At 41.1% G+C, this 23,353-nt stretch overlaps 1 protein-coding gene across 12 annotated transcripts in view; it reads right to left on the bottom strand.

Moving 5' to 3' along the window:
• Positions 1-23,353, bottom strand: part of PLCB4 (phospholipase C beta 4) — a 482,736-nt gene that overhangs the window by 347,428 nt on the left and 111,955 nt on the right. For 2 of the 12 annotated variants that reach the window (XM_061435594.1, XM_061435592.1), the window contains exon 1: positions 16,857-18,188. The exons of 5 other annotated variants lie outside the window; for them this stretch is intronic. The gene's annotated coding sequence lies outside the window, so the exon portion shown is untranslated. Of the gene's footprint in view, positions 1-16,856; positions 18,190-22,328; positions 22,353-23,353 lie in introns of those variants that run through there. 5 more of the 12 variants (XM_061435589.1, XM_061435587.1, XM_061435588.1 and 2 more) reach the window with 4 other exon arrangements.

Genomic DNA, 23,353 nt, shown 5'->3' with positions numbered 1-23,353 from the left:
TGCTGTGGCAGATGGCCCAGGACACAGGCAGTCTGTTCACAGAACCTAAGTGGGTTAGTGCCTGGCTCCCTTGGAAAGACTTCTACCATGAACACAATGTGAGCAACAGTGTATGGGCCCAAAGACATTTGATGGACCCTGATGAAGGACAACTATTAGGACACCTCTGACAGTGACATCTTGATCAGCTGTTCAAAGTTTGGTCAAGGTCATAACTTCTAAAGAACCTGACCCAGCAAAACAATCAAGCATAGCATATGGGCCCTGAAGCTTAACTGCACCATTCACACTAGACTTCTCACCTCCACAAGTCTCACCGTAGCATTTGGCAAGCCCATGTCTGGATAACAAGTTCAAGAACATTTGTTCAATTATGGCTCAAGAGCTTACAGAATATTGTTAGAGCAAAGCTTCCCAGGGTCTGAGAGCAACGACTGAGCCAGATGGAATCACATGACAAACTCCCTCTAAATGAGTTAATTCTTAGATCTATAGCCATTTCTGCAGAATTTACATCTGGAGTACCTGAATGTGGGAGAATGGGTATGAACGTGACCTTCACCTCTGGAAAGAGGTAACAACACTAAAGTGATCTAAATATAGTGTGTTCATGGCACCACTGACTGCAGTCCACAACTCAGGTTAGCAGGAGTGCCCATCTTTGTGTTAAAGATATCAATTATATTAGAAGTTATGCTTTTTCCCCCACTGAGAAAGAAATTTTCAGTTGGAGCACTACTCATGCTAAACCAAGAGTAGGCAAAAGGCAGCCCAAAAGGACTGACTCTATACCATCACTACTCAGCAGATCCCCCAGCTTGCAAAATTCAAACAATAGCACCAAGTTACAAAAATTCTCCATCAAGTGGCTGATTCTACTTGTGAGATTTATATGACTAAAAATTAGTATTAGTGCTCATGAGAAGAATACTTTCAACAACTCAGATTATTTTCTGTAAAAATCCACAGTGACACCAAGACACAGGTTTTATGATGACGAAAGTTTGGCCCACAATATCAATTAGGACAACACACGCTTCTGTTCGGAACCTCCAATTTCACTTACACCTTGACGCAAAATGAGGAACTTCAGCCCAGAAATTCCAGGGAATATGCTGATTTATGTCAGTGTTCAGGAATGTTTCTACACAAAGCACCGAGAATGCAGTCTGCACTCAGGTTTTATACTAAAGACTCGATTCCTATGTTTCACCCACAATTCCTGCATGGGCTTTCCCACTTCTTTCCTCATCCTCACCAGAGAAGAGACTGTGTTGGGTAGTGATGCATTTTATCTTGTTTCATCTATGTGCATCAAGTAACTTCAGAAGTTTCAAGCCGAAGGGAACCTGAGCTCATCTATTCCGATGCTTAACTTGGAAGAAGAGGACACTAATGGGCAGAGAACTAAAAACCAACAAGCTTCAAATAAAATGCTCCTTCATAACCAGTTTCTTTCCTTTGTTCCAGCAAGCATGTCCTCAAAGAGAAAAAATGCCCCTGACCTGGCCTGCCAACTCCTGGTACATCTAATTCAATATCAAGAGAAAAGAAATCCTCATTTCCTCCCTCAGTGAAAAACCCAGACAAATCTGCTGTATTAGTTTTCTACTGCTCCCATAACAAAACCCACAAACCCACTAGCTTAAAAGAACACAAATTCATTATCTTCAAGTTCTGTGGGTCAGAAGCACAACACAGGTCTCACCAGCTCCAATCAAGGGCTGTGTTCCTTTTCAGAGTCTGGGGGCAAAGCTGTCTGCTTCCTTCCCAGCTTGTAGGGCCCGCTACATGCCTCGGTCACGGCTCCCTTCCTCCGTCTTTAGAGCCAGTGATGGGAGTCTCAAGTCCTCTCATACTTGGGATTTCTTATACCCCTCCTTCTAACATCCAGGCACGCGTGCACCTTCTCTCTCTCCCTCCCTCTCTCTGACAATAATTAAGATTCTCCATTTTTAAGAACTCATATGATTACCTTGCACCCACTCAGACTAATCGGGATAATCTAGCCACTTCATAGTCCCTTCTCTTAATCACATCTGCCACTTCCTTTTGGCCATGGAGAGCAATATTTACAAGTTCAGGGAATTAGCACATGGACATCTTCAGGTAGCCACTGTTCTGCCTAAAGAATGGTCCCACAGAACATTTGGTGAGCAGGTCCTGAATCTGAGAGATGCCCCTGGATTCATCCCTTCTGTTTACGCTCCGTGTCCTGAGAATAACTAGATGCCATGACTCCAGATTCTACCTGTGTCAGTACTGCTCCCTGCTTCTTACATACTCAGCTACTCCCAAAGCTGACGTGTCCCCGGAATTCTTCACCTCTTCTCCGCCTGGAGCCAGCCTCAACTGTTTTCCGTTCTTCACACTGTCCTTCTGAGCCCACATGCTTCAGGAAGAGTGTCTCCAGCCCCAGGTCTGGGCGATGGGACTAGATGTGTCTCAGCAAGTCATGGTGACCCCATGCCCTCTGCCAGTCACTTTCAGCATGAGGGGAATACAGTGTGCTCAATGGATTCACTGAATTAACCAACACAGGAGTCACCGGGGATTTCTTGTTAGGTCACCTAAGTCAATTGGAGTCTATGCTAAAAACTCACTTAATTTTTCTGATGCTAAAAAATCACTTGATTACTTGATGCTAATAACATCCTGAATGGTACATTGCTCATTAAAATACCTGTAAATTTTTTTTAACATTTTTTATTGTGGTAAGTCACATAATATAAAACAAACTATTTTAACCGTATTTAACTGCACTGCTCAGTGGCACTAAGTATAATCATATGGTTGTGCAACTCTAACCATCATCCATCTCCTGAATTTTTCACCTTCCTAAATGGAAACTCTGTCCCCACTAAACACTAACTCCCCATCCCCACCCCACCCCACCCCACCCCAACCCCAGCATCTACCAATGCACTTTCTGACTCTATGAATTTGACTATTCCAAGTACCTTCTATAAATGGAATCAAACAGAATAAAATGACTGTAAAATTTTGTGCACGGTTCTACTTGCTCCTGGCCTCCCATGACCTCTGAGCTCCATGCTTCACCCTATATATCAGAATACTTTTCCAGAGCCACCAATCTTATTGGCTGTTCAAATTGCTCTAGTGATAGCCCATCAGCCATAACTAGTTCTTCAAAATCAGTGCTCATATCCCTCTGAACAATCTAGAAAAACCATGTAACCAAGTCAGTTTTAAGTTGATATCTTTATTTTTGTCATCATCATATATTCAAAAATGTTGTTAAAGATATAAATTTCTGAAATGTTATAAATGTTGATATTTAAAGTAAAACAACTCATATTGCTCAAAGAAATCCACAAAAATCTAAATAGCATAGTGATTTGGTACCCATGTCCATTGTTTAAAAATAAATAAGCTCTTCTTTATCAGGTATGTTTCATCATGCCCTTATATTTGCGTTCCACTCCCCCTGCAAAAGTTTATCTCAGTGAATATATTTTGATGATTCAAAGTGCTTTATTAACTTACCTACCATATATATCCCTACACACACCAAAAATAGGCATGTATTTTAGAATTGTAGGTATTAATCTACTTTGAATTTAGCCCCTGAGGGTGAAATAATTTCTTCTGAGTTATATAAAAACATTTACCTGTAAATAACTGAAAAAAAATCCAACAAATATAATAAAATTTTGATCAGTAGTCATTAAATATAAAAAATAAATTTTTATTTAAAATGTATTTCTTGATAAGACAGACAGAGCTTTTAAAATTTAACCAAGGCATCTATAAATTAATAAATATTCCTTAATGCTAAAGTAATAACAGGTTCACATGAGTTTTACTACAATTTTTCATATTTCTGTATATAACTGCAGATAAATCCTTTTGGCCTAAATGAGTGTGTGACAGTTTTGTGGTAGGCACATCCCTCCAATCATGGAAGTCCTTTTGTGTTTTAGGCCATCAAAGACAGTGATCCATTATCAATATTATTTTTAATTACCTATCAACTGATGATCCACATATGCCTTCAATTTCATTACAAGCAAAGGGTCTGTTTGTTTAAGCCTTAGAACATTTCTGCATCACAGGCAGATGTACAGGACAAGATTCTGGAATGCCTGCTTTCTGTAAAAAGGGAGAAAGGAGAGCAGACACATTTCCAGGCACTTCAACTTTAGGAACAAGTGGAAATAAAAGTTGAAAAACTGGACAACCACTCCCTTGAGAGTCTGTGAGCCCTTTTACATCCCCCATTAGAGGGTCTTCACTGATGCCCAAAGGTATGTTTAAAGGCATTTTGAAAATGCTGACCAGTGGGATAAAATCAAAATGACTTCCTTGGTGGCTTCCAAGACTCTGCACTTCCATATAGGGGGTCCAGGTTCAACCCCTGGTCAGGAAACTGGATCCCACACACTGAAACTAAAATCTGGTGCATTCAAATAATTTTTCTTTAAATGACTTCACCTAAAACACAGTGCCTGACATGATTTGATGAGGGTTTGTGTCTCATTTCCCACTTGTGTCCCTCTAGACATGCGTTGTGCTCAGTCACTCAGTCATGTCTGACTCTTCATGACATCATGGACGGTAGCCCACCAGGCTCCTCTGGCCATGGAATTTTTTGGACAAGAATATGGGAGTAGGTTGCCAGTTTCTTCCCCAAGGGATCAACCCAATCGAGGGATCAAACTCACATCTCTTGTCTCCTACAAGAGCAGGCAGATTCTTCACCACTGCACCGCCAGGGAAGCCCCATTTTTTTCCCTCCCCCATTCATTCCTACACCAGCCTGAGCGGAATCACGTATCCAGGTTGTAAGTTCGCTCTCAAGAGGAACATGTGTCAAAAAGACTTCCTTCCTTTACTCCACTTTGACCCTCAGCCTGCTGCTATTTTAGACACGAGGGATGAGTCACTGAAATTTATACCAGCATCTTGCCCCTGGCTCAGTCTAGTCGCAGGACTCTGCTTGCTGTATGACATAAATTAACAGTAGCAGTTTAAACAGTCCCCATACCTTCAGGATAGAATTCTGTATAGTAAACCACCCAACCATATATTCCCACATTCTAGAAACACCATTCAACGATTCTAGCATTTCATATATATATATATATATATATATATTCAACTATATATACACACACACACACAAATATATAATTTCATCATAGAGACATCAGTTTCAGCGTTATAGGTGAGGTTCCTTTCATTCCTCTGCACTTCTGTCCCTGCCCTTGCTGAAGCTTTCCCAGATGTTCCCTTCCCTGTCCCAGGTACAGAACTAGTCACTCTACTCCCTGAGAACATGCCGCTTTTACTTCCATTGGGTATTTCTCACACTCTGCTTGGTGCCATGACGGTGCTGTGAGCAAGTCTGGTCTCCACGGCAGGACACTCACAGCGCTCCGTCCTCATGCGGTCCCTTGGTCCTGACCACCCCTCCCTGAAAATCCCTCTTCTCTCAAGGCCAGTCCATTCTTCTCACTCCAAACATGACCATTCTTCCTCAGTTTCCTGCACGTGCTCCCCAACTCTGCCCACTGCTTTTCTCAGAGCTCCTTGCACTCTTCATAATGCATAGCAGAGGTCTCAGAGACTAGACCAAAGTGAGCTAACACCAAAATCATATGACAGGTACCTTTTCCCACACCGGAAGGGGGGAAAAGGTACTAACAATGTCCTCATGTTAGGGTTTTGAACTATTTTTTTTTCTAGAAGTTTGCCTTTAATTGTGACTAATGACGAGCAGTGACAAAAGTAAACAAATATTACAGGAAACACAGAAAATCAATCACATATTAGTAATTTAAGAGTTTCATGTATAGGCTCATGGGTTAGAATTTTATATTATGTATAAAATAACATCTAGTATTTTATCAGCAAAGTTGGTGCTGCGCTTCTTCGTGAAATTAATATAATGAAACATACCCACACATGTCTATGTATACACTTGTAAATTATACATATTAGAAATCAATATAAAATTAAGTTACTTTCTCTCTGGCATCACAACATGTGAAAACAGCCCAGTGAATGCTCAGGCACTGCTGGTGTGAATGCCAAACGGCCCGATCATTCTGAAAACCAGTTTGGCAATTTCTCACGCAACTAAATACGCACATGACCCAGCCATCCCAGCCTTAGACATTTACTCAAGAAGAATAAAATCATGTCCACACAAAGACTTGTACACAAAAGCAGCTTTTTAACAGCCCCAAACTGGAAAGATATACATGTTCATCAATAGGTGAATAAACTGTGAAACATCACACAAATGAATAAAACTCAGAAATTTAAACACTATACAACATAACAACCTGGAAGAATCTCAAAAACATTAAGCTAAAAGGAAACAGTTAGACAAAAGAATGCATGATTCCTTTTCTAGGAAATCCTAGAAAAAGCAGAAAGAATCTAGAGAGATAGAAAGCAGACCAGTGGTTGCCTAGGGCTAAGGGGTTTGAATGGAGAAGGCAATGGCACCCCACTCCAGTACTCTTGCCTGGAAAATCCCATGGATGGAGGAGCCTGGTAGGCTGCAGTCCATGGGGTCTCGAAGAGTCGGACACGACTGAGCGGCTTCACTTTCACTTTTCACTTTCATGCATTGGAGAAGGAAATGGCAACCCACTCCAGTGTTCTTGCCTGGAGAATCCCAGGGACGGGGGAGCCTGGTGGGCTGCTGTCTATGGAGTTGCATAGAGTCGGACACGACTGAAGCGACTTAGCAGCAGCAGCAGCAAGGGGTTTGAAAGGGTGGAGAGTGAAGAAAGGTCCAAACAAACCTTTTTGGGTAACAGAAAAGTTCCACATCTTGACAATGGCAGTGGTGACACCAGGGGGCACACTGATCAACACTCACTGAAATGAGTGATGGACACTGATAATGGATACATGCTATTGCACATGAATTATAATTCAATAAAGCTGATGTTTTTCAATTGGCCCAATGGACTTTCCACCAAATTTGGAGACTGTTAAGAACGATCTGACTTGCCATGAAGGCAGGTTTGTGTGGTAGATATGAAATTTACTTTGAATGACTCTGTAGTGGGAAGAGGGGAAGGGGTGGAATTTTTGTGTTTCACATGGAGTAAGCCGGTCACTAACACTTATTGAAACTGCCATCATTTTATAGATGGGCAGTGGGCCTATCTGAGATGGGAACAAGTTGGTGAGTTCCAGGAATGAGAACTGTGTTTAGTTTGGTACAACTTGAGCTTTAAGCCCAGTGGGTAGACTCTGTAACTAGGAACTATTTCTTCCTGGTGCCAAACCCCAGATTACCATTTCTAAGTTGAAATAAGGTGACTTTGGACAACTTATTGGAACTGACAATGTTCAAAGAATAGTTTATTGGAAGTGACACCTCTGGAGACTGGGGCTAGTTGAATTCAGAAACTGAGAGAGTTAGGCCTAGAAGAGCAAAGCCTCTCCCCAGCCCCGTGTGTGACAATCAAATACACCAATGGTTCTTAACCTTGACTGAATGAGAATCTTCTGGACAGCTTGTTAGAGCATAGGTTTCTGGACCCCACCTTCAGAGCTGCTGATTCAGGAGGCCAGGTGTGGCATCTCTGGCAAGTTCCCAGGTGACGTGGATGCTACTGATCTGGGGACCACCCTTGGAGAACCAGCTGTATACCCTGGTTTTATGGATCCTTACATATTCAACAGTTCTCAAACAGCCTTACCCATGAATTAAGTAGAAAGAAGTCCAATTTATTTTACTAGCTACACAATTTACACTAACAATAGTAAGAAAGGTCAGAAGAAAAAACTCCATAGTTACTGGAATAGAGGGACAGCTTGTTCCTGCTTCAGGTACCTTCCTGTGTGGATGAGTTTTTCTCAGCTTTTAGGTTACTAAGTAGCTTCTGTATTTCAGACATTAATTTTGCCACTGTCTTATCAGTAAAAGTGGATATTATACTATGTTCTTGGTAATAAATGACACTGTCACAAGTTCAAAATGTACATCATTTTCTATTGTCAGATGAAAAAGACAGAGATAAGAGAATTGTGAGGGTAGGACTATAGGGTGAAGAGGAGTTACATGAAAAGGTTTAGAAATGGGGAAGAAAGATACAAATCACAGCAGACTCAAAAATTCCCCAGGGGAAAGAAGCAGTGTGTGAGAGATTAATAATCACGGGGCCAAAGAGGGAAGAAATGGCTTGATGAACTGGAAGTTTACTCTAGAGATAAGAAGAAAATAACAATGGGAAAAGGACTTGAAATATAAAATAATGCTGGGTAAAATAAAAACAAAACAAAAACAGGAAAAAAAGCCAAGAGAAAAGGAAGACCTGTTTGTTTTTAAGTTATTAAATATGACATTTAAAAAACAAGATATACCAATAGACAGTGATTTCTGAAGAGAGGAAGGGAAAGGCCAGTTTTTAAAATATTGCCACCTTATTCGCTGGATAAATGTCCAGTTCCAGGTTACTAGAAATCAACTGTGGTTCCTCAGTACTTTAGAGGTCCCAGCTTGAAGCGGTGGGATATGTCCCTGGGGGGCGTGGTGGACAGGACAGTGTCCTCCCCCCGGAAGACGTGCACTCCTCATCCCTGCAGCCTGTGACCATGCTACCTCACATGGCCAGAGGGACACTGCAGATGTGAATAAATTAAAGATCTTAAGTTGGAGAGATGGGTGGGCCCCTGTAAGACAAGGTTCCTATAAAACAGAAGACAGGAGGCCGTGGTATCAAAGGAGGAGACATGCCAAGAGAACTAAAAACCAGAGTGATGTAGCCATAAGCCTCAGCACATGGGTGACCTCCAGGAATAGGACAATGAACAGACTCTCTCCTACAGTCTTCAGAAAAGCACAGCCTTGCACACCTATTTTAAACTCCCGATCTCCAGAGCTATGAGATGATAAACCTGCAGTGTTTTCAGCCACAAAGTCTGTGGCAATTTGTTGCAGCAGCAAGAGGAAACTAATCCAGGGATCCTGGGCATGCTGGGCAGAACTGGAGAGCGCTGGCCTCCTCTAACGCAGAGAACACAAGTCTGGGTTTTGCAAGATCTTCCAGATTGTTAGGAGATGCAGAAAATCTGTGTGCATCAAGTTCAGTTCAGTTCAGTTCACTCAGTCATGTCCGACTCTTTGCGACCCCATGAACTGCAGCACATCAGGCCTCCCTATCCATCACCAACTCCCGGAGTTCACTCAGACTCACGTCCATCGAGTCGGTGATGCCATCGAGTTAGCGACTAGTAATACTGTGCAGGACACGGTACGACCACAGCACTGACTGTGGCTCCTTCTTTCCTTTATTGAACACGTCATCCATGTGATGCAGTTAGACTAAAAGCAGAATAGAAAAACAGAACAGGCTTTTCTGGCTCAATGCTCCCTCCACTCCAGACTACCGACCATATCCAAGCTTGCAGGGACAAAGAGCTCAGCTCACAAAGCTCTTACGTTGCTGGCCAGAAGGCACTGAAGGCAGCATGAGGTCCATTTTCTGCCCCCGAATCACTCAGAAGCTGAACCTCACAGTGTTAGATTTTTCCTACATTCTAGACAACCACTGGGGCCAACACGCTTTATAGAATCATTCTGGAAGATGAAATTATTTTAGGAAAACTTTTTGTTCTCTGTGGATGAAAGCAATTACTGAAGTGTTAAATGTTAAGACTAACACTGAAACATGGCCAGATACATAAGAACACCTTTAAGAAGTGAAGGGGAAAGAAACATCAAAGTTCAAATTAATCTTGCCTAAAAGTAATTCTTCTGTAAATTCTACTCTTTGGGGTGAGTTGCTAGAAGAGGGGGGAATGAAGTTAGTCATGTTTACAGATGGAGAAGGCAATGGCACCCCATTCCAGGACTCTTGCCTAGAAAACCCCATAGGTGGAGGACACTGGTAGGCTGCAGTCCATGGGGCCGCGCTGAGGCGGACCCGACTGAGCGGCTTCACTTTCACTTTTCACTTTCACGCATTGGAGAAGGAAATGGCAACCCACTCCAATGTTCTTGCCTGGAGAATCCCAGGGACGGCAGAGCCTGGTGGGTGGCCGTCTACGGGGTCGCACAGAGTCAGACACTACTCAAGCAACTTAGCAGCAGCAGCATGTACAGAGACAAGTGGCCTCTTCATACTCAGGCAACCAGCCAACAATATTTATTGATTGAAGGCTCTTCAAAACACTAAGCAAGAAAAAACTAGGATCTGCAAAAGTATAAGATAGGGTTCTAACACATAAGAATTCTCACGAAGGAATTCTGTGAGATCCCTGGGAAGATGAGGCCAATATGGGAAATAATCAGAGTACAATAAGTCCCCTACATATGAACAAGTTCTGTTCCAAGGCCAACAAAGTCAGCCTAGGCACCCAACAATCAGCTATATGGTACTGTACTGTAACACATTTACAATACTTCTCACACAAATAAAACATAAAAGACAGATACAAAAAATGAAGAAAATAGTTTTGATCTTACAATACAGTACTGTACCTTGAAAAGCATAGTACAAGTTGGCACATGAGGGCTGGCGGGGAGTGAACAGGCAAGCTACTGCCTGGAGGAGGGCGAGGAGGTAGAGACAGCAAAGCTGGAGGCCGGGCAGCAACAGAAGACAGAGGGTGAGCAGCGATCTCACTCACACCCGATACGGATGAAACCGCCTGCATCTCTGCAAGCTCTCAGCCTGAAGGTTTGTATGCAGGGGACTTACTACAAATAACGGTCTTTCTCTGCACTGAAGCTGATAAGTCAATGCAATATGGACGCATCGCATGTAAGGGAGACATGGGTGGAGATCTGACTTTTGCAGGCAGGAAAGCTTCAGCATGGTTGGCTTTTATGCTAACCCTTCAAGGACAGACAGGATGTAGGGAAAGGGTAAGCTATACTGCTCGACAGAAACTGGCTTGATGACTTCTCTCCTGTGCTAGAATCTTGCATTTTTAATTGAAGCCGAAAATACAATAAAACCTGAATAAATGGTGGTCCTTTATTATAAGATGAAGTTGTACAACAAATGCAAATGCTGTGTAAGACACAGAAGAAGATCATTGTTATTTCTTTCTATTCTACTGGGCCTTGATATTGTAAGAGGAAGAAGCAGTGACCATTTCCCACGATACTCTGTTACATGATTGTACCAGAAAATGCAGGCATATGTCTCCAATGCCCCCAATCACATAAGATAAAATACTGAATTAAGTAGAAGTCTGATACTGTTGTAACCAAGTAGAAAGTTACTGAGATTTACAACCTGAATTCATGTTTTGCTTAAAACATGGTTTTCCAAGTTATTTTATCAGAACTGACCTCAGCACATGTTTGCAAATATTACTCTGTCCTTTCGTCTCAGAGAAAAGCAACTTTAAATAGCTTGGAAATGCAGGTATAGATGTTTTTTTGGCCTATAGGTAGTTAACTATTAGCTCTAATAAGATAGAGCCAGTGTTTGGTTAGAATTTTGAAGAAACAACTGTTGAAATATTTGATCAATTTGGTTCTAAGGATCACACACTGTGCTTTTAAACACTGCTGGGTTATTATTTTCCTACATTCCTTTATGAGAGAGAAAACAAACTTTCTATCAAATGATGTAATTTTAAAAATCACTATACATTTCCACGTAGTATTCTAGAGAAAGACTGTAAAAGAAGCTTCTGAGCACCTACCATACTACTTCTCTAACCCTGAGATATAACTCTGGATTTTTCTTATTGAAAATAGCAGAACAAGCCATGGTTTATAATTCAGGATTTCCTGGAAAAGCAAAATCCATCTGTATGTAACAGGTGGAGGAGCTGGGTGGGTTTTCAGAAGATGAGTCTCGTGTTCTATTAAAGCGTGTAAAATGACTGGTGAACATGAGCAAATCAAAAATAGGAGTTTTCTGACACTTCCAAAGAATTCACATTGAGCATTTTACAGCCCCCAGTAACATTACATACTTGCTTTCTTTTTTAAACTACTTTTATTTGTTTGTGTATTTGGCCGCGCAGGCTCTTCTCTCCCCGTGGAGAGTGGGAGCTCCTCTCCAGCTGCGGAGCTCAGCTTCTCACCGAGGCGGCTGCTCCCGTTGCAGACCTCGGGCTCTGGAGCATGGGCTCAGCGCATGTGGCGCTTGGGCTTAACCGCGCCGGGGCATGTGGGGTATTCCCGGAGCAGGGAGGGACTGAGCCTGTGTCTCCTGAGTCTCCTCCATTGGCAGGCAGATTGTTTACCACTGAGCCACGGGAAGCCCAAAGTTGACCATACTCTTTCCGCTCTGCTACTTTCTTGCTGGGTATTTAAAAACTGCTTCTTTGTGACCAAAGACATTGCTGGACATTTTTACTTTTGGGCTACAGGTCTTTCTGAGAGCCTGGAGTTTCAAGCTAGCTGCTGTCTGATTAGTGGAGGTTTTACACAGCTGCGTATACTTGTCAGGACAGATGTGAATCAGGTACCTGAGACCAAAGCTGACAAACTCCTGCATGTAGATATGGACTGTCTCAGGAACTATGTCACAGAACAGACTTTTATTCCTGAAGAAGCAGTGTGAGAAGCAGTGCACATTTCAGGCTCAGTCACGGGGTGAATTTTGTTGTTGCTATGTGCCGTGCTTAGTTGCTGTCTGTAGTGTCAGACTATTTGCTTAGTTGCTAAGTCGTGCCCAGCTCTTTTTGACCCTATGGACTGTAGCCCTCCAGGCTCTTCTGTCCATAGGATTTCCTAGGCAAGAATACTGGAGTGGGTTGCTATTTCCTTCGCCAGGCAATCTTCCCAACCCAGGAATCAAATCCGCATCTCCCGCATAACAAGTGGATTCTTTACCACGGAGCCACCAAGGAAGCCCTGTGGAGTGAATACATCCTCGAATAAAATCTTTACAGGAAACAGCTGGCCTGAAAACGGTGTTTTTGTGTTTTTTTTTTTTTTTTTCTCTATATCCAGAGAAACCAGGTGCATCAGTCCCAAGAACCTCTTAGAATACAGTTACTTCCAGGTGCCTGCGTCTCACCAGACACAAGAATCAACCAACTCATTGGCAAGTAATTTGTGCCAAAGAAAATCTGTGCCAGATATTCTAAGTTACTGTTTTTAAACTTCGATTTTTCAGGAATAAAAACACCATGAGTTACTCCAAATGAAACACAGAGTGAAGTAAGTCCGAAAGAGAAAAACAAATATTGCATATTAAAGCACATGGGTGGAATCTACAAAAAATGTACAGATGGACTACGTGCAGGACAAGAAGAGAGATGAAAACGCAGAGGACGGACATGTGCACACAGAAGGGGGCTGAACTGGGGGACTGGCATCGACATACAAACACCATCCTGTGTAAATGAGATTGACGGCTAGTGCAAACCTGCCGTACATACAGCACAGAGTTCAGCTCGTGCTCTGTGCTGAGCTGGATGGGGGAGATGGGAGGGGTCCCAGCAGGGCATCTGTACACATACAACGGCTTCACTTCATTGCACAGAAAAAAAGCAACGCAATGTGGTAAGCAACTACATCCCAATTAAAAAATATTAACTTATTAGAAAGTGGTGTACAATATGTAATGCTAAGTATGAAAATAACCTGCATCAAAATTTAGTTTCAAGAAATAAATTAACCACAAACTATCTATTCGTAATCAATGAGTTCTCATTTGAGAAGATTCACAAAAGAATATACGAGACGACAAAGGACATGAGGAAACTTTCTCGGTGATGGTAATGTTTCAGATCTTGCCAAGGATCTACACTAGCACATCCATTTGTCCAAGCTCAACTCACATACAATTAGGTATGTGTATATTTCATGGTATGCAAATTTCATATGAAACACTATTGACAAACACTGAACTCTAGTTAATAATAAGAATGCCGAAATGTGCAAACTGATGCCTGAGGTTTATTTTGAAATGCATCATAAATAAGATAGTAAGAGATGGACAAAGGGATAGGTAGATACAGACAGATGTGATGAAGTAAAATGCTAACGGTATAATCTAGGCAGTGAAAATGCAACTGTTCTCTGTAAAACTTTCAAGTGTGAGATTCTCATTAAAAAGGGTTGGAGAAGAAAATATAATTGGGAATAAAATTACTGAAGCACTTAGAGCATCACAGCACTGCCCTGCTGCCCACTTCTTTCCCTTCAAGAGTTTACAGGATATCTAGGACCCTGATAGAATGCTGATGTTGAAAACTCAAAGCACAAGTCTAACAAGCTGAGACAAGCAAGGCTTCTTTTTTTTTTTTTTAAATCAACTGCCCAAGACTGGTTGATTACATTGGGAAAATGTGTGTTATATGAAGGAAAGACGTAGCTCCCCACAGATGATTTCTATATTTAAATTCACACGGAGCTGTAGTGGGGCACCTGCAAGCCAGGCTGGAGAGAGGATGCTGTTAGAAGACGCAGGAGCAAGATGCAAATCAAACCCAACACACGTGAAAAAAGGCTCCTAATGGGCAGATGGAGAGAGTGGATGAGAGATTTGTCCTGAGAGGCCACAGGCAGGGCTGCCAACAGAAAGAGTCCTGCAAAAGGATCGCTGGGGAGGCTTGTGAGAAGTTACAAAGCCTCACATTTCCTCCCCAGAAACCATCACCTATCACATTACCTGTGAAGGGCCGCTGTCTACAGCTAGTCGGTTCACCTTGATCACATTCTCTGCCATTTACTTCACAAACTCATTGCTTAGCACAAACTAGAAAACATTCATTAAGTTAAAAATAACACTCTGGGAGGTGTTTGGCAGAGTGGTCCCAGAACCTGCAACATCAGCAGCCCTGGGGCTTGTTAGAAATGCAGGATCCCAGGCCGCAGCCTACACCTGCTGTGTTAGAATTTGCTGTTTAACCAAACCACAGATGATCTAGTGTGATCTTACGACGAGTCTGTAGCTGAGCCTTGGGGACCAAAGCCTTCCCAAGTAGCAGCTTTAACCTCAGACAGAGAAGACAGCTACAGGAAACCAGGTGAACAACGGGAAGGCTTGACCTCCTGTCTCCTGGAAGCACATTTCCTTGACAGTCACTTCCTCCCTACAATGCTATGACCTTGCCCCCACCTAAGAACGGAAGCTCCCTGGACCCCTGCCACCTTGGAAAGTCCACCACGGTAACACGTTGCAACCTGCTGTGAACACTTTGGAAAGTTTCATATTCTCCAGCGGATCTAGAAATACCCCACGCATCTCTGGAGAGGGGATCACTTTGCATGTATTGATAACTGCTCTTTTCTCTTCAACGGGTACAATCAGAGGAATTCTCCGGCTATTGCCCCCCATTCAGTTGTAAGACATCTGGGAAAGTTATTTACTGATCTTAAAAACAGCCATAGAATGTTGTTTATTTATTCACATTATCATGTGTACATTTGTCTAGGATAAGTGTATTTTAAAGACCATGTTTTGTTTATTTCAGTCATTGTAACAGAAACTGTTTTATGCTCAAATTCCGTGGCTAGTCATGGTTGATACAAAACTAAAGGTTTAACATTTTCTCTTATAATAGCATTTCTTGAAAGACACTAAGCTGACGAAACAAAGTACACAAAGATTTTTCTAAAGCCACCTTAAGTCAACTACTCTGTACTCACTGAAGTTTCATACTTCAGCATCACTTGTCTATAAATATGTGTAACTTTGTGAAAAATGGTTTTTAAAAATATGGTTACCAAACACAAAAAAACAACTTTTAAGTTACTGATTCCCACTTTTATTTCAGGAATTTTACATATTGTCCAATCAACTTTCCAAAACAATAAGTAAGTGCATTTCCAAGACAGTAAGTAAAAAGTATATTTTCATTCTCTCTTCCTATTTAGGAAGAGACTTTTAAAAATAATCATCTTGCCTGTCTTAAGACAGTTTTTTAAAAAGCGGCAGTCAAGGACTTCCCTGGCATCCAGCGGTTATGATGCTGCCCTTTCCCTGCAGGGGGCCCAGGTTTGATCTCGGGTCAGGGAACTGAGATCTCACATGCCACAGTGACACCAAAAAAGAAAAGTTGATGTTGCATCAAAGCCAAAAATAAAAACTAGTATCACTTGCTTATAAAAAGAAAGTAATGATAAAAATAAAAATTTTTAAGAGGAGGCAATCAAAACATGACACTGAAATACGTCTCATACTTTTATTACTAATTATGAAAAACAAAAATGAATCTTTTTGTAATAATTCGTGCATAATGGAAAAATGTTTAACACTTTCTGTGCTATATTGCATCATGCTAAGGTAGTCATAGAAAACATTTTCAAGAGACTGGCTAATTTTTTTTTTTTTTTTTTTTTTGGCTAGATTTTATTTTTTCCAGTAGGTTTACATTCAAAGCAAAACTGGGCAGAAAGTACAGAGATTTCTCATATACCCCTATATAGGTGGTTACTGTTTTAAATATGCAAAATGTTAAAAGATAGGCACACAAAAATCCTACCAGTCAATTGAATCATACCAATAAATGCCTTATTGAAAAATCTGAGTCCCAATCAGGTTTAGAAGATTTATTTAAAAAAAAAAAAAAAAAGGACATCAAAATAAATCTGTATCTAATTAAAGCCAGAATCGCCATAAAACGATAGTATCTGATATACTTTGTTGCCTCAATCTTGTCTTAGGCTTCTCCCTTATTAGAAAATCTAAGGAAAAAAATCAGTAATAAAATAATCTTCATGAAAAGTCTGAGTGATCTAAGAAATTTAAAAACGGAGAAGTATTTTCCAGCGTTTTTTTTTTTTTTTCCTGCCACTGCATAAACCTATACCTGCTTACCTTCAGGAACCACAAAAATAAAATTGTGCCAGCCCTACCTCAAGCTATAAAAAAAGAAACATCAAAATGACTCCCCTTTGTAAACCTTAACTTCCACCCATAAAGCCGGTTTTCAGTATGTTCTCTTACCTGAAGAGCAGTGAGCAGGCTGTAAACTTCACCCGGTCAGAAAGAGGATCTTGAGAGCACGCAGGCTGAGAACTGCAAGGATAAGCTCACTCTTTCCAGAAGGGAGACTCGGATGAGCAAGCCCCACACAGCCAGCACATGTAAGGACTCTCCCTGCAGCGTCCCAGCCCTCGGCCACAAAGCGAGACGCTGGACAAACCGTGCCCATAGCCACAACAAAACATCCAGACACAGGGGCCGAGAAAGACTCTTTTCACTATTCCAAGCAGAAAGACAAACATAGCAAATGCTTTTGGCCGGCACCTTGCCAAGTATCTGCCCGTGAATGAGTGAGTGCCCCGCACACGAGAAGTGCCACTTGCCCAGAGGCTAGGGCTTCTTAGCAGGAACAGGAAAGTTTGAATCCTACACCAGAACTCATCCTTCCAATAAATCTTTGACTTCTCTAAAGTGAAGGCTATGAAAATTCAAGCTATAAACCTAAAGGAAAGCCCACTGACTGTCCATTCAGGAACTGGGAAAACTTGCGAGCTGCTAAAAGTCTTTGTTTCAACTCCCCCATCTGCCTGCCACCTTTTGCCCATTTCCCTCTGTAACACCTTCAGGATTCAAGAAAGTAGATTTTTTAAACTCTTAAGTTACCAGTAGTGCTGATCGAAAGAAAAATAGGTAAGAACTAATAGATCGAGTGAGATCTGGAGATTATACTCCTTGCACAGATAGTAAAATGTGGATACTTTGGTCCTAGAAATATATTTTGAGAGGATTTTAATTCTCCATCAAATTAAGATACTAACACACACACACACACACACACACACACACACACGTCCCCTGATTTATCTGCCCACAAGCACTAGTATGGCAATTTTTTTAAAAGGTTAGCTTTTCCCAAAATGTGCCAGAGAGTGTAAAATACTTCACAAAACAAGGTTTCAGGGTGAAATTTTAGGGTGGTCAATCTAGATTAATGTCAATAGAATCCTATACAGCAGAAACTTTAAAAAATGGTTTATGCACTACATCCCAATTATTTAACCATGGGACCCTTTATTTGTGGGGCATCCAGAGGGAATTATATTTTTTCAGACAGACTTGGGAAGTGCTAATAATTTTAGATTCACTTGCCCATTTTTATGCAACATATCTGACACTGTGATGACTTTTCAAAGCACTTAGAAAAGCCTTAGATTACAAAGCTTCCCATTTACCTCTAATTTGTACTAATTTCTACGAAATTCCAGTGTGATCAATTTCTAGATTACTCAATATTAATAAACAGTAAACATATTTTAAAAACATAAATATGAGAAATAGGCTATACATGTATTTCATGGGCATCTCCTTCATTCCACCCATTATGCTGGGAAACAAGGGACACCCTCAAGCAGCTGGACCTTCTGCTGGAGCCCCTGCAGCTGCTCTGGTGGGTGTGTGGTTGCACCGGGTCACCCATCTGCCCTCCAGAGTTGAACATCAGACCTCAGAGATGAACAGTCAGCCAACATATCCTACAGAGAGGGCACCCCAGCCAAGATACCAACACCGAGGCAGGAGTAGCCACCACCCAAACCCAACACCTACTGCATCCATATGTGTACATTTCAACCACTTTACAGGCAGACTCAAGGGGAGGAAACTGAGTCAGATCCCTCCAGCAAACCACATGTAGAACCAACTCCCCCGTCCAGCACCTCCTCTCCTCTCAAATCCCAAAGCCCTGCACACCCAGCAATCTTGACATCCTTCTGTTCTCATTTAGGTGGAAAAGCAGGTTTTCAGGATAGATGGGCGGTTCACAGCTGCTCCACTGAAATAACTGAGTCACACTGACCCCTCACTCATCTGCCCTGACTACTCCAGAACCATTGCACACGAGTCGTTTTTCCAGCTCCTGTTCCCTTAAAGATCAACATCTTTCTAAAATGAGGTTTATTCCCCTTATCCTTCTAATAAGATATTTAACCTTTAATTTAAAAGCTATGTCTTTCATTCATGAATCCATATTCTACTGAATTATAAGCATAACATTCTCTCAACTATAATAGGTTGAGAAAATTATTTTAATTAAGGAATGATCCAGGAAGCATGGGATGGTATTTCAACACCCGTAAAATAGCAGTACAACTGCTTATTAAAAAAATCATGTCACAAGGCTATATTAGAAAAATACAAACTCCAACCCCTCAGCAAAGATCATGATTAAGAGAAAGCTACATATCATGATATTTAAGTGCACATTCCTTCAGCCACTACTTCCTAAGGACTTGCTCTGCAGCAAAAGCAGGAAGTTAAACAGAGTCACTGTTTCCTACGAAGAACATGCATCTGTGTCCTGTTATAACAAATAGATGTAGACTGGGATGTCTTAAAAATTAATTGTGAAAGCAACACAAGTTTATTTTAAAAGTTCAGACCATAGAAGGTGTGAAATCGATAGCCAAAACTCATAAAAGTAAAATCCCCCTCTTCCATATTAATTACAGCCACTGCTGTTTCAGTTCACATTTACTTGTAATCACTTTGTTTTAAATGACTCATATTCTAAGCACAGTTTCCTTCTAATGAATGAGTTTATTCCATTTATGTTGTGGTTTCTAATAACCATGTGGTTCATCTTAATTCTATTATTCCATTTTGTTAGGCTTCCTGGTTTGACATTTTCTTTTGTTCTGGTTTTCGCGACATAATTATTTAAATATGAAATGGAAGTCAAACAATTATAATATGCAGACTGTAATGAAAATGTTATAAATCTTCTCACCACACACACGAATAGTAATGCTGTGGGGTAGAGGAAGGAGGAATAAATTCGGAGTTCAGGATTAACAGTGACATATTACTATATATAAACAACAAGGACATACGGTATAGCACAGGAAACAACACTCAATATTTTGTAATAACCCATAAAGGAAACATCTGTAGACTTCCCTTGTGGCTCAGAGGGTAAAGAATCTGCCTGCCAATGCAGGAGACGCAAGTTCCATCGCTGAGTCAGGAAGATCCCCTGGAGAAGGAAATGGCAACCCACTCTAGTATTCTTGCCTGGGAAATCCCATGGATAGAGGAGCCTGGCAGGCTACAGTCCGTGGAGTCACAAAACAGTCAGACATGACTTAGTGACTAAAACAACGTGTGTGTGTGTGTGTGTGTGTGTGTGTGTGTGTGTATTTGACTCAATTGCTGTACACCTGAAACTAAGACAACACTGTAAATCAACTATATTTCAACTTTAAAAACAGTAACACTCTGAGGTGATGACTGTGCTGAGTACCCTCACTATAGCGATCATTTCACAATATACATGTATATTATACATCCTATTCATACACATTAAATTTATACAATGTTACATTTGAATGTCAATTACATTTCAATAAAGCTGGAAAAAACAAAAGGTACAGCAACTATTTAAAAAAGAACATATTATACATCTCAATAATGCAAAAATAATAAGTAATATAATCAAGAAGGCTGAAGGAAAAAATGGGAAGAATACAAATGTGCTATTTATTTAAATCTTCATATCTAGGAGCCAACAGGCCCTGCCTAAAGTTAATAAATCAATTAGAATAGAGCATAGAATTTTTTATATTATTATTCACATTTATAGTTATTACCACAAATGAGTAAAAAACAAAACATTAACCTAAATTATAGAAGGAAAAGGAAGAAGAAACATGAGGGTTATTAAATCATCAAGAAACAAAGGAAACATCAAACCAGGAACAAGGGCTGCCGCCCAGAGACCCACCTGTGCCTCCAACCTCTCTCTTCCATGTAAAGGCTTTGGTCTGGTAGAGCCTCTGCCTCCAGGGGTTTTAAGAGAGACATACTTTGATTTTCCCTGGATTTGCTCCAAATACCACCAAATTTGGTAGATAGTCTTCAGTTTTTTGGATTATAGCCATTTCCAACTTTTAGCAAAGTTTTCCCCCACTTTTAGCATTTTTTTTAATATCCAGAGTTTCAGGGAAGCGAATAGACACTTCTACTTAAAGTCCTTTCAAGAGAACCCCACCTCCCACCTTACGCTGATTATTATTTTTTATATGCTTCAATGCTCTCTCCACTGTGCACCTCTAACTGCCTCTTCCCTTTCAAATCTCTTGGTGCTCGTATCACTGATGTGCTGAGATGACTTGCACCTCCCACAGAAAAACACTGGGTGTGTCTCTGCCCATCTCCAGTCACAGTGGGAGTATTCAGACCGCAGGGACCAGTGGACAATACAAACCAAACTCCGTGCCCTCTCCCTTCTCAGAGCCAGTTCTGAAATACCAGCACCTCACAGGAAAGGTCTGTGAATTTACAAAACAGCTTTTTAGAAGGGTAAAGCAAAGATATAAAAATTTTTACTGAGAATAAGAAAAGGCTTATATTGTGGCTTTTTAAAAAAATTAGTTGGTTCTTGTTGTTTAGTTGCTAAGTCATGTCTTACTCTTTTGAGACCCCAAGGACTGAAAGCCTCCAGGCTCCTCTGTCCATGAGATTTTCCAGGCAAGAATACCAGAGCAGGTTGCCATTCCCTTCTCCAGAGGATCTTCCCAGTCCAAGGACGGAACCTGTGTCTCCTGCCTTGGCCGGTGGATTCTTAACCTCTGAGCCACCAGTAAAGTGAAAGTGAGAGTCACATCATGTCCAGCTCTTTGAGATCCCATGGACTTCTCCAGGCTAGAACACTGGAGTGGGCAGCCTTTCCCTTCTCCAGGGGATCTTCCCAACCCAGGGATTGAACCCCAGTCTCCTGCATTTCAGGCAGATTCTTTACCATCTGAGCCACCAGGGAAGCCCCAATTAGTACAGGCAGCTTCATATCGTTGACACTGCCATATAAGCAACCCCAGCAAGATACACCAGTGTTACTACAATATTAATACTAATACTACAGGATGAGTGAATATGAATAAAGGTTCTGTTTCCAAAGTAAATGCCATCCTTTCCAAAGCCCTTTAATATACTTCTACAGCATGTTTCCTCCTAGTAGCTCTAAATAATATGTTAAATCGACTTATGATTATCTAGAAATTTAAGAAAGGATTAGGATATTCATTTACTGCGACACGATAAGCAAACGTTCAGGTTCAGACAGATCTGCCTCCTCTGTTCTTCCTCTCCTGCAAATCCTCAAAACACACAAAAATTGTATTTTTTGCTTCCCTTTTATCCCCAAAGTCTACGGATCAAAACCAAAAGAAGAGTGCCCTTGGTCCTTCCAACCAAGTTTAAAGCCTGCAACCCAGTAAACCTATTGCAGTCAGCTCACCGCTTGCTCCAGGGAACAGAGAACAAATTAGCAGAGAACATTATTTTAAAGCATGGTAATGACATTCTAACAAACACTGCAAGTGTTTCAGCCCACACACATCATCCATCTAGGGAAACAAAAAGCAAACAAACAAAAATTGACAAAAACAAAAAAAGGAATACACTGAGAAACAAACAACAAAAACCATCGCATGAACTTACATACTCTGCAGTGTTCCTCTAACTCTTCACACCACCCACGTTCAACATCTTTTATTATATCACTGATTATCCGTATTAAAAAGGCAATATGATCAGAATTACTGAATCACATGTTATTAATAACTATCAGTAAAAGGTAGAAAAGGTAGTTATCTATAAAGTTAGAATAGAATTCACAGAACAAAATGCCTCCTAGGTTCGTTTATTCTAAATACTTATTCTACTCCAAGGAAAAAACAGGCAACTCATGGTTTAAGCAATATCAGATATCATTCAAAAGAGACTACCTTATTTTGTCTCACCATTTAGAATCAGTAAAGTGAAATACATGTCAGAGAACATTATTCATGAACTGGCAGTGCTCTGTGCTGTAATTCACTTTCTTATCATGACCAGTCAGACACCGGTGATCCAGTGTGTAGTTAAACTGGACAGCATGAAGCTGGGACCTGACATACCTGGGTTGGCATCAGAGTTCCTTAATTTCGGGCGAGTTACTTAACCTCTCACATTCAGATTTCTCACATTTAATAGAGGATCAAAATCACCACAGCACAGGGTAAGTGAAATTTTTTAAAATAAGAAAATCTACATAAAACACTATATCATCTGGCATATAGTAAGTACTCAATAAACTGGGATGATAACTCATGATTGTCACAAACTAGTATTGTTTTCACATGATATGCCAGCCTCTCAAACATCTGCGTGGGAATCATCACAGTCATTTCCACAGAGCTTCTCAAGCTTTCATGTGCGCACAAGTCACCAAGGGAATTTTGCTGAAAAATGCAGACTGTGCTAGAGGTTGGCTGTGGAGCCTGAGATCTTGCATTTTAACAAGTTCACAATGATGCTGATGTGGCCAGGCCCGGGAGAAGGCTTTGAATGTGAAGGACCTGGACCACCCGGATATCCCCCATTACACACACACACACACACACACACACACACACACACACACGTGGCTGAAAATCTAAACACTGAGTCTGCAATCCAACATTACCTTCCCTGTAAAAACAGAA

This window comes from Bos javanicus, chromosome 13 (genome assembly GCF_032452875.1).
Source record: "Bos javanicus breed banteng chromosome 13, ARS-OSU_banteng_1.0, whole genome shotgun sequence".
In the NCBI taxonomy this organism is placed as follows: Eukaryota; Metazoa; Chordata; class Mammalia; order Artiodactyla; family Bovidae; genus Bos; species Bos javanicus.
The sequence above is the reverse complement of the archived record's forward strand: the minus strand, read 5'-3'. Positions and strand labels throughout refer to the sequence as shown.